Source organism: Camellia sinensis, chromosome 3, assembly GCF_055761805.1.
Source record: "Camellia sinensis isolate YWXY chromosome 3, ASM5576180v1, whole genome shotgun sequence".
Classification (NCBI taxonomy): Eukaryota; Viridiplantae; Streptophyta; class Magnoliopsida; order Ericales; family Theaceae; genus Camellia; species Camellia sinensis.
This window is the reverse complement of record NC_138963.1, coordinates 38,628,215-38,638,702: the sequence shown is the minus strand read 5'-3', so window position 1 is coordinate 38,638,702 and position 10,488 is coordinate 38,628,215.

Here is a 10,488-nt window from a genome sequence, read left to right as displayed (position 1 = left end):
ATGTGTAAGTGGAACATGCGGTCTACGCAGGCAATGAATTGATTAATTATGCGATCTACGCAAGCAAAACATGCGGTCTACGCAAGTAATGAAATTAACATGCGGTCTACGCAAGCAAAACATGCGGTCTACGCAAGTAATGAAATTGATTAATTATGCGGTCTACGCAAGCAAAACATGCGGTCTACGCAGATAATGAATTCGATTAGTTATGCGGTCTACGCAAGCAAAACATGCGGTCTACGCAGGTAATGAAATTGAACAAACATGCGGTCTACGCAAGCAATACATGCGGTCTACGCAGGTAATGAAATTGATTAGTTATGCGGTCTACGCAAGCAAAACATGCGGTCTACGCAAGTAATGAAATTGAACAAACATGCGGTCTACGCAGGCAAAACCTGCGGTCTACGCAAGTAATGAATTTAACAAACATGCGGTCTACGCAAGCAATACATGCGGTCTACGCAGGTAATGAAATTGATTAGTTATGCGGTCTACGCAAGCAAAACATGCGGTCTACGCAAGTAATGAAATTGAACAAACATGCGGTCTACGCAGGCAAAACCTGCGGTCTACGCAAGTAATGAATTTAACAAACATGCGGTCTACGCAAGCAAAACATGCGGTCTACACAAGTAATGAAATGATTATGAACATGCGGTCTACGCAGGCAAAACATGCGGTCTACGCAAGTAATGTAATTAACATGCGGTCTACGCAAGTAAAGAAAGTGGTTACAAACATGCGGTCTACGCAGGTAATGTAATTAACATGCGGTCTACGCAAGTAATGAAATTGATTACAAACATGCGGTCTACGCAGGTAATGTAATTAACATGCGGTCTACGCAAGTAAAGAAAGTGGTTACAAACATGCGGTCTACGCAGGTAATGTAATTAACATGCGGTCTACGCAAGTAATGAAATTGATTACAAACATGCGGTCTACGCAGGTAATGTAATTAACAGAAACTTGAACATATGTGAGTGAGAACATATCATTCATAATGCAGGGATGTAAAACACTGTAACACAGAGTAATTGAAGCGATTTGTGGGAATCCTCAAGACATGAAAAGGATACGGGAAGGAACGTTCTTCGTACGTATCGAGCATCATTGGCAGAAGTTGTGGCCTGAGGTCAACTCGAAGGTCCATGTTTCAAAAGTGTGCTTCCCCGCAGGGTCCCAAGTAACGAAGGTGCGAAACCGCGTCGTTGCCCGAACAAAGGCATGGAAGGTGCGTTGACCGTAAGGGGAGTTTTGCTGGTATCCATTCCGAGACTTGGCTACCCTGTCATTCTATGTTTTACTTTCCTTTTTACTAGTAGTTTAAGCACATTGCACTGCCTCGGGCAGGCTTTATTCTTTCTCAAAATTACGCATTTTGCAAAGCACGTGACGGGAATGAAACAACCATTTTATTCAAAAGATGTTGTATTTGTAAACTTTCTACGCATTGCATCGCAAGGTGTCACACCACAATGTGAACGAAATCGAACTCATTTTGAACACCGAGTATTCGCATCGTAATAACCAGGCAGTGAATCGACTTACAACTCGATAAGCAAATGTACAAAGGCACGATAGGACCAAACAAGCGTGAGTACAACTCGATAAATAAATCAAAACTCAAAGAGAGAATACAACTCGATAAGCAAATGTACAACAACTCGATAAGCAGACAGGCGTGACTCCGCAAGAATCGATCACCGGGGGAGGGATCGGAGGTGATGGAGTTCCCCAATCCTTAGCATAAACAGTTCAGGGGACCAGGAGGAAGCCCACCGGCCAGGAGAAGAGGCCGTCAGCTACGAGGAATGGCCATCGGCCAAAAATTTGTTCGGTCGGCAAAATATGATGGCCGGTCGGCAGAGTTTTTGGCCGGCCGGCTATGAATGAGGGAATCACCAGAATGTTGACACCTGTCCTCCACCCAACCTTATCTCCTACAAAAGACTCCAACTTCGTAGTTTTTCTCAATTCCACACTGATTTGCTCTGATGGAAGAGTTTCTTGCTCAAAATCTCACAGCTTGGATTGCTAGCTTGGATGGCTCAGAAAAGTTAAATTTTCGGGGTTTCGGCATAAATGCACTATTCACTCTGGGTCGTACTCCGTTGCACCTCCCGTTCCTTCAAACCGCGACAAGGTTTTGGAATCCAGTGAAGCATGTCTTTAGCTTCGCTGGGCAAGAGATATGTTCTACCTTTGAAGATTTTCGAGCCTTAATGGAGTCCGAGCGCGACGAGGAGCTCCTGTCCCAACTTAATTTTGGCCATGCCCAATCCCTAGGGCGAATGTGTGGACTCAGTATGCGTGACGCTCGGTCTCTGATTGGTGACGGGATGCTGGACATTCCGAGTTTGACCGATCGGTTTTCTGATGCTGGTGATCGCAACAACCATCACTAGCAAGGCTTCCGGCGACATGCCCTCTGTTTGTGCATGCTGTCCCATTTTCTATTTGTCTTAGGCTCTGGAGGGTCTAGTGTCCGGCTGATTGAGGTTGCCCAAGGCTTGAAGGAGGGCAGGAGCTGTATTGCCATGACTCTGGTTGAGACGTTAATGGGTTTAGACGCCTTTTATCGTCATGAGACGACCAGATTAGCAGGGAGTCCACTACTACTACAGGTAATGTTTTCCCACCCAATCTCGCATTTATGCATTGCTCACATCACTCGGCCCTCAAGCTCGATCTTTTCTCACTAAACCCTATTCTCACTTTTCTTTCCTCGTACATCTCTCTATTCTTTACTCTCTCATTTTTGATCCCTTCCCAGGTATGGTTGATGGACAAACTGCAGGTTGTGGACTCTTGCCCAGCATATTCAGCTCGCGGCTACTTCTTCCGACACCGTCTAGTCAATGCCTTGGATGAGGGATGGTGGTTCGCTTGGATGTGCCGCTTGTCCGCAGACCGTATTGCTTGGCGGTGCCCTTGGCTGAGCCTTCCGGCAATGAGTTACAATATGCCCCGACAGACTGGGATTCAACTGGTTGGCCTCACTCACTGCGTATTCTACTTCCCATTTCAGATTCGACGCCAATTTGGCCATGATCAGACCTGCCCGCCAGAGGGGATAGAGTATCCTGCTGCGTTCCCAGCCCGAGGCGCACAGCTTGCTTGGCAGGCCACCGCGTGGAGGATGAGAGAACTCCTGGCTCCCACTCCTACTTTCAGTTGCACTTTGTCTGACGAGTGCGTGGATTGGCTCAACGAAGAAGCACAGATTGGGCCCAGCTTGGCATCAGAGGCTTCTACTAGCTCTGGGAGGGGGCACAGGAGCACCTGACTTGACTATGCCCCAAATTTATTGCTTTATTAGTACTTTCAAGTTTTCTTTATGAATGTAATAAAAAGCGACTTCGATTGTATGCAAGAACAAGAGAACTCTGTTTTGAAATCAATGAAATTGAAAGTTGTGGTACTGAAAATTTTCCGCTTTGGTCCAAACATGGTCAAAGTTGTAAAAAAAGATTATTTGAACGAAGTCGGCTTTTATTAAAACTTCTCAAAAATCATTTTCGATATGGATCAGAACTGGACACGCCTGAGATCTGTCACTGAGATGCACAACCCCAGATCCCTGCAACTGGAAAGTTGCCCTAGTCTGAAGAGCATTGCGCCGGAGATCATAACCGAACCCTTGAATGCTGAATAGACAAAGATGACCGAGACGATCGAATGGACAAAGTTGATCGGGGAAGTGTTATGGCTGAACTTCAGGATGAAGCTGCCTACGTATCCCAAAGATGGGAATCAAGCCTTACGTAGTTCAGGCCTAGGTTCACTCGGGTATTTTCACTCTCCTTTTGCGCTCTAACTTTTGCCAAAGCACCCTTTGCGGGTTTTGGCCAAAACCTATGCCACCAATATCTAATAGAAGGTATGACTCATAAGTTCGATTTCTATTAGATATATCATACCTTCTTGTGATAACCTTGTCCCGTGTTATGCTAATTAATCCTAATTACGCCTATAATTATGAGCTTGATATGCTTTTGAATGCTAATTATGTGATTATATGTGTTTTTGAAATTCTATCTGTTCACCGTAGGAAGATTTGTTTGAATATCTGCTATAAAAAATTTAATTAAAGGCTGTAGAGGCGACAGAAATTGAAATTGACTGTGTTTTTGCATTTACATGATTTTTAGAGCCTACAGTGAAATTTAATTAAAAATTGACTTAGATCAAAATAATTAGATTAATCTGATTTAATTATGTTCATTTGATTAGACCTAAGCCTTAAGTAGCAAATATGATTAGTGAAACCTATATATATGCTAATTAGGGACCTAATTCACATTTTGAGCTCATCTTCTCACCTCTTGGCTGAGTTATACACTTTAGAGAGGGAAAACACTTGATTTACAGAGAAAGGGATCGAATTCTTGGAGAATTGACTTCAAGATTGAAGCATTTGGAAGGTAGACTCAAGAATTAGCCAAAATTTCAAGGGTTGAAGCTCTTAGGTGAGTAATTGAACTAAAATTCATGAGTTAAAATCTATAACTAAGTAAATTCAAGCAAGATATGTAATTAAGAACAAGAATTGAGTTGATTGTAATGAATTTAAAGTTAATATGTACATGCATGTGAGGATTAGACACAAATTTGCATGTTTGACTATGAAGCATGTTAATCATGTTGTATTGAGAGTTATTTGACACGTGCATGTAAGAATCTCCATATGTTGAAGCTTGATTTCAAGCCTTGAAGCTTGTTCATGCAAGATACAAAACATGAATTGTGTATATATAAGTTTATGGTTTGAAATTTGTTAACCCCATAGAATTTTGAACTACGGTTGAAGGTTCTCTTCAAATATATGTTTTTGAGAGTATTCTTGCATAATTGAGTGAGTTATACTCGAATTGGACCTTTGGAATTGTGTTTTGTGCTTCAAACAGAATTCTGGAAAACCTAGATTTCGACATGTCCGCTCGAGCGAGAAAAGTCTCACTCGAGCGTGAAAATCAAGCTCTTAGAAGTTTTACAGTGAATTGCACGGAAGCTCGAGCGGCAAACCTTGTGCTCGAGTGAACCCTGTTTTACAAGACTCCTCGCTCAAGCGTAAAATTTATGTAACCAGAACTTTTAAAGAGCTTTGCAGTCCGCTCGAGCGGAGAACCTTGTTTCAGAAATTTAAAAAGCTATTTTGTGTTTCGTTTTTCGTTTTTCATTTCTAAGCACTCTTAGGCATGCATGGGGCATTGTAAATGAACTAAAAGGTTAAGAAAGAGGCCTAAGATAAATAGGAAGTTAAGAACGGATTGAATCTCTTATAACCCAATGTGTTATGAAATGTGTAGGGTCAAGCACAAAAGAAAATCCATCGGCAGAACACTGTGAGTAATATCTTAGTAAGAATGTGTTAAAGTATGCTACTTTCCAAATGCTTACTTCTGTATGAGTTTTACGAATTTGTTAATTTGAATCGAATATTCGTTATGCCAATGAATGAATAAGGCCGTTGGAATGTGATTATGATTATGACATGCTTATGATCTCAAGTATGAAATAAACATAAATGATTGGGCCAAAGGCCATTTGACATAAATGATTGGGCTAAAGGCCATTTGACATGGATGAATTGGGCCTGAGGCCGTTTGATAAGAATGAATTAGGCCCGAGGCCGTTTGATATGTTGGAGCTGAGGCCGTTTGATGTATTAGATTAGAAACATGAATGGGCCTAAGGCCGTTTGATATGTCTGTTACGAATTTCATTCATGTAACTTCTTTATTGTGATATTATTCACTGGGCTTTCGCTCATTCTCATTTATATGCATGTAGGTGAGCAAAGAGATGTCCAAACCCAACCTCAGTGAAGAATAAGAGAGGTAGTCAGTTTTGTGGAGCCAGCCCGAATGTCTCACGCACGAGACTTTGTTTTTGTACTTTTGTTTACTCATTTTTGTTATCTTGGTGAATACGTTGGAGCACCTATGTACATAAACTTTTGCTTGGCTGACTACATGTTTGAAATTTCTGGGTGTACAAGATGTTAATTCTATCTATATGTGTGAATTATTATGGAATGCGTTTGGAATAATTTTGCTATGCCATATAAGCATAGCTCATTAGACGAATTTTTTTTTTTAGTCTGCTTCCGCTCTGGCCCCTTATTTTTATTGAAACATGCTTAATCAAGATTGAGGCCGTAGGTAATCTCTTGATTACTGGCTGGTTATGACCTTAATCCATAGGGGCGAGATTGGGTCATGACACTTTCAGTCTATGATTACTACTCAGTTTAGGTCTACAATTAAAGTGTTACGGTTCGACTTAGGTGAGGAATATTTTAAAAATGAGTTCTATGAGTATTTGGCCAATTTGGGTGCCATTCACCAAACTTCTTATACAGATACCCCTGTCCAAAATAGTCAAGTCGAGCGTAAACACCGTCATCTCATTGAGACAGCTAGGTCTCTTCTTCTTTCTGCCTTAGTTCCAACTCTATTCTGGGGAGAGGCAGTTCTTACTGTTGCTTTTTTTTTTTCAACTGCATGCCTACTCCCCTTCTTTCTGGTCGGTCTCCTTATGAGGCTTTGTTCTCTCAAATCCCTAACTACTCCCTTTTTCATGTGTTTGGGTCTGCCTGTTTTGTTATTCTTCCTCGCAAAGATAGGACCAAACTTAGTGCCCATGTGACGCCCCAAATTTTGATAATATAATACAACGATACACCGGGGTTTAACTAGCGGATACACATCATTTTTAAGCACAAAATAAAGATAATTACACTAAAGAAAATATTAGTTACAGATAAAATTCTTCAAGTCTTTAAATACAGATCAGTTCCTTGATACAAAAAGGTTACCCAAAATACAGGAAATATAAAATCTAATCTCTAAGGCAGCAATGGTTCCGTAAAGCTTTTAGGGGTTCCGTTCTAGGTGTAAAACTCGCCTTCACCTGGCATAAAACGCTATGAGCTTGGAATGCCCAGTAAACATACACACCCCAACCCTTTTCCCATTCCAAATACATAAGTAACATAATGGCACGGTCATAACATATAGCGAAAGCAATAATCAAGCAGAGCTTATAATTAAATTTCAGTTCTCATGAATAATAGTCAATTTTAATTAGTTCTAGGCAACTCCCCGCGGAATGCCGTTCCTACCCAACCACTAACTCTGGCCACTGGCAATTCTGACTCCCCCTTGGTTAATACAACACCAATGCGTCGCTTACCGCATAACCACCCGTCCATCGCTTACTGCACAATTACCAATGATGCCCACGCACCTAGGTTACATACTCAAGTGGTGACATCACAGTCTGCCCCAAGGAAACGGGCTTCCAGGGATACTCTTCCTGTGTGAGACCCTTACTGCCACCCTTATGCCTCCCATTTTCGTTAAGCAGCTAGAATACCTCCCGTGCCATGTTAAGGTTCGAAAACACACTTGCGCAAGACTTCACAAAAATGGAACACATTCCACTATATCATACTCTTGAATCCATCGTTCATTATCTCATAAAATTTAATACAATGATCGCAACCCATTACCATCCCATTTGATTTCTCCTTCATTAAGTGCATTATGTTCTCAATTATAGCAAGGCATGGTCAATATAATTACGAATTCAAACTAAACAACAAGTAATTTATTCATGGTAAAGCAAATTCACAATTTATCATAGATTACATATCGAGACTAAAACATTCAACAAACAAAGAATATAAGAGTTGCAAACCAAATAAGAGCATATTAACATAAATTTCCAGATTTCTAGATTTGAACCAGTTTGAGAACAATTATGAAAAAAATACTTTTATTGGCCCTAAGTACCTGGCCTCATGTGAGTTTGTAGATAAATAAGTCTAGTTTCAAACTCAATTTACGAAAGTAGGATAGGTATTTTAGATTTTAAGATAATTCAGAATTACCAAGATCTATCCAGATTCGTTGACCATTACTCCCATCGGTTTTTCTCTCAAACCCCTCACTCTCTTGAGTTCAAAAAAATTTTAGTTAAAATATAACACCAAGATTAAGATTTTGACATAAAATTGGGCTCAAGATTATTTTTCTGAAATTTTATAAAAATAGAAAAAGTTGACTGTTTTTCGGGTTCTGTGAGTAACAAACTTACAAAAATTATTTAGGTTATAAAAATACATCCTTAGGTCCTACCAAAATTATCACATACTCTATACATACCAAATATTACCCCATAAAAACAGATTTCGATTTCATGGAGTTTTAATAGGAAAATAAATTCAAGAGAGGGAAAAGAATTGTTGCTAGAAATTTAGGAAAGAAAGAGGAGCACACCATTTCTTGATTAATACACATTTATACAAGAGTTTAGGCCTAGACTACAACATATATATACAAAGACCATGTATTAGGAGGGGAAAAACAAGTGGTAAAAGAACTTGAGAGAAGAGGTGATGTATGTTTACCTTTGTTGTACAAGACTCAACAAATTCTTCTTTTTCTTCTTCTCTTCTCTCTCTCTCTTCCTCTCTCTTTTTTTTTTTTCAAGATCACTCTGTCTCACTCCTCTAGTGTATGGCTGAAAATGTGTAAAATGAGGGGGAAGAAGTGTGCATATATAGAGAAGGATTGGGAAGTTTCTTGGGAACTAAGTTCTCTAAGTGCAAATTGTCAAAGTTGCTATTATGGACCTTTCATCCATCACATGGTCAACAACTTGGGCTCCAAGACACACGCACACACCCACATATATATATATATATATATATATATATGAAATATTTGTATTTATAAACATAAAATAATAGGCACAAGTATATTAATTAATAAAATATTACAATTAAGGGGTTGGAATGAAATAAAATAGAAGTATATAGGGACCAAGTCTAAATTTATGAAACCTTGATATTTATAATTAATATACTAACATTAGAAAATATTTAAAATAATAAATTTGGATCCCGTTAAATTAAAGCGCAAACAAAGGCGAGAAACCGAGCAAAAACGACATTACCGAGAATTAAGATTTTAAAATGATTAATCTATAATTGTAGGGCCTAACAATTAATAATAGGCTTTTAAACATGATTATTAATCTATGGGATCGATTAGGGTTTACTCGAATTAATTCGCGATGCTTCCTGATTCTAGGGTTTAAAACGCAATTAAGTGAAAATTCAAGGGCTTTATTAAAATAAACTCAAGGTTAGGGATTTAATGGTAATTAAAAAAATTAGGGTCTCTAGAGCCCAATTTGTCCTCTGTGTCTTTTTGGATTATAGTCCTACTTAGAAAGGCTATCGGTGTTACGACTCTATTTCCCGTCATCTTTATGTCTCCCGTCGTGTTTCTTTTCTCGAACGTTTACCTTACTTTCAGCTTCCTCCTCTCACCACCCCAGTTTCCAAAGAGGATTTGGTTCATATTGATCCATTTCCTTCTAAGGTCCCGTCTAATGAGTACATATCCACAATTCCTCCTGACCTTGTTCCATGTTCTCTTCCTGTTTCACCTCTAGCTGCTACTCCTCCTTTGATTTATTCTTTTCCTCCGTTGTTAGTTTATTCTCGTCGTAAGGCTCCTCCCCCATCGGTTGTCTCTCCTCCTACTACTAATCCTCTTACTTCTGATGACTCTGATCCTGCTGCACACCGATATCCTACTCGAGCACGCCGTCCTCCAAATAGGTTGGGTTGGTCTAATATATGTTTTTCTGCTTCTTATCGCACTTTTTTGTCTGCTATTCACTCTTTTTCAGAACCTCAGTCTTACAAGGAGGCCTGTTAGGATCCTCATTGGGTTCAAGCTATGAAGGATGAGTTGTTTTCTTTACAGAAAACTAGTACGTGGGAGTTAGTTCCTTTGCCTGTTGATAAGAATCTGGTTGGTTGCAAATGGGTTTACAAAATCAAGACTCATTCTGATGGTTCTTTTGAGCACTACAAAGCTCATCTGGTTGCCAAAGGTTTCTCACATGAGTATGGTATTGATTATGAGGAGACCTTTGCTCCTGTTACCAAGATGACTACTGTCCGTACTTTGATCTCTGTCGCTGTTGTTCGTTCTTGGCCTCTTTATCAGTGGATGTTAAGAATGCTTTTCTTAATGGCCATCTCATTGAGGAGGTTTACATGCATCCTCCTCCTGGCCTTCACCATTCCTTTGGACAGGTTTGTCGCCTTCAGCGTGCTCTGTATGCTCTAATGCAGTCTCCTCGTGCTTGGTATGATCGCTTTCAGACTGTTGTTACTGAGCTTAGGTTTCATCCTTGTGCCCAGGATTTTGCCTTATTTCTTCTCCATACCTCTGCTAGATTTGTTGTGTTATTACTGTATGTGGATGATATGATCATCACTGGTTCTGACTTTTCTGCTATATTTGAAGTCAAGCAGCATCTTTTCCGCACCTTTGAAATGAAGGATCTGGGCCTATTGCGGTATTTTCTTGGTATTGAGGTAGCTTCTTCTCCCAAGGGCTACTTTCTCTCTTAGGCCAAGTGTGCCAATGAGGTTATTCATCATGTTGGTCT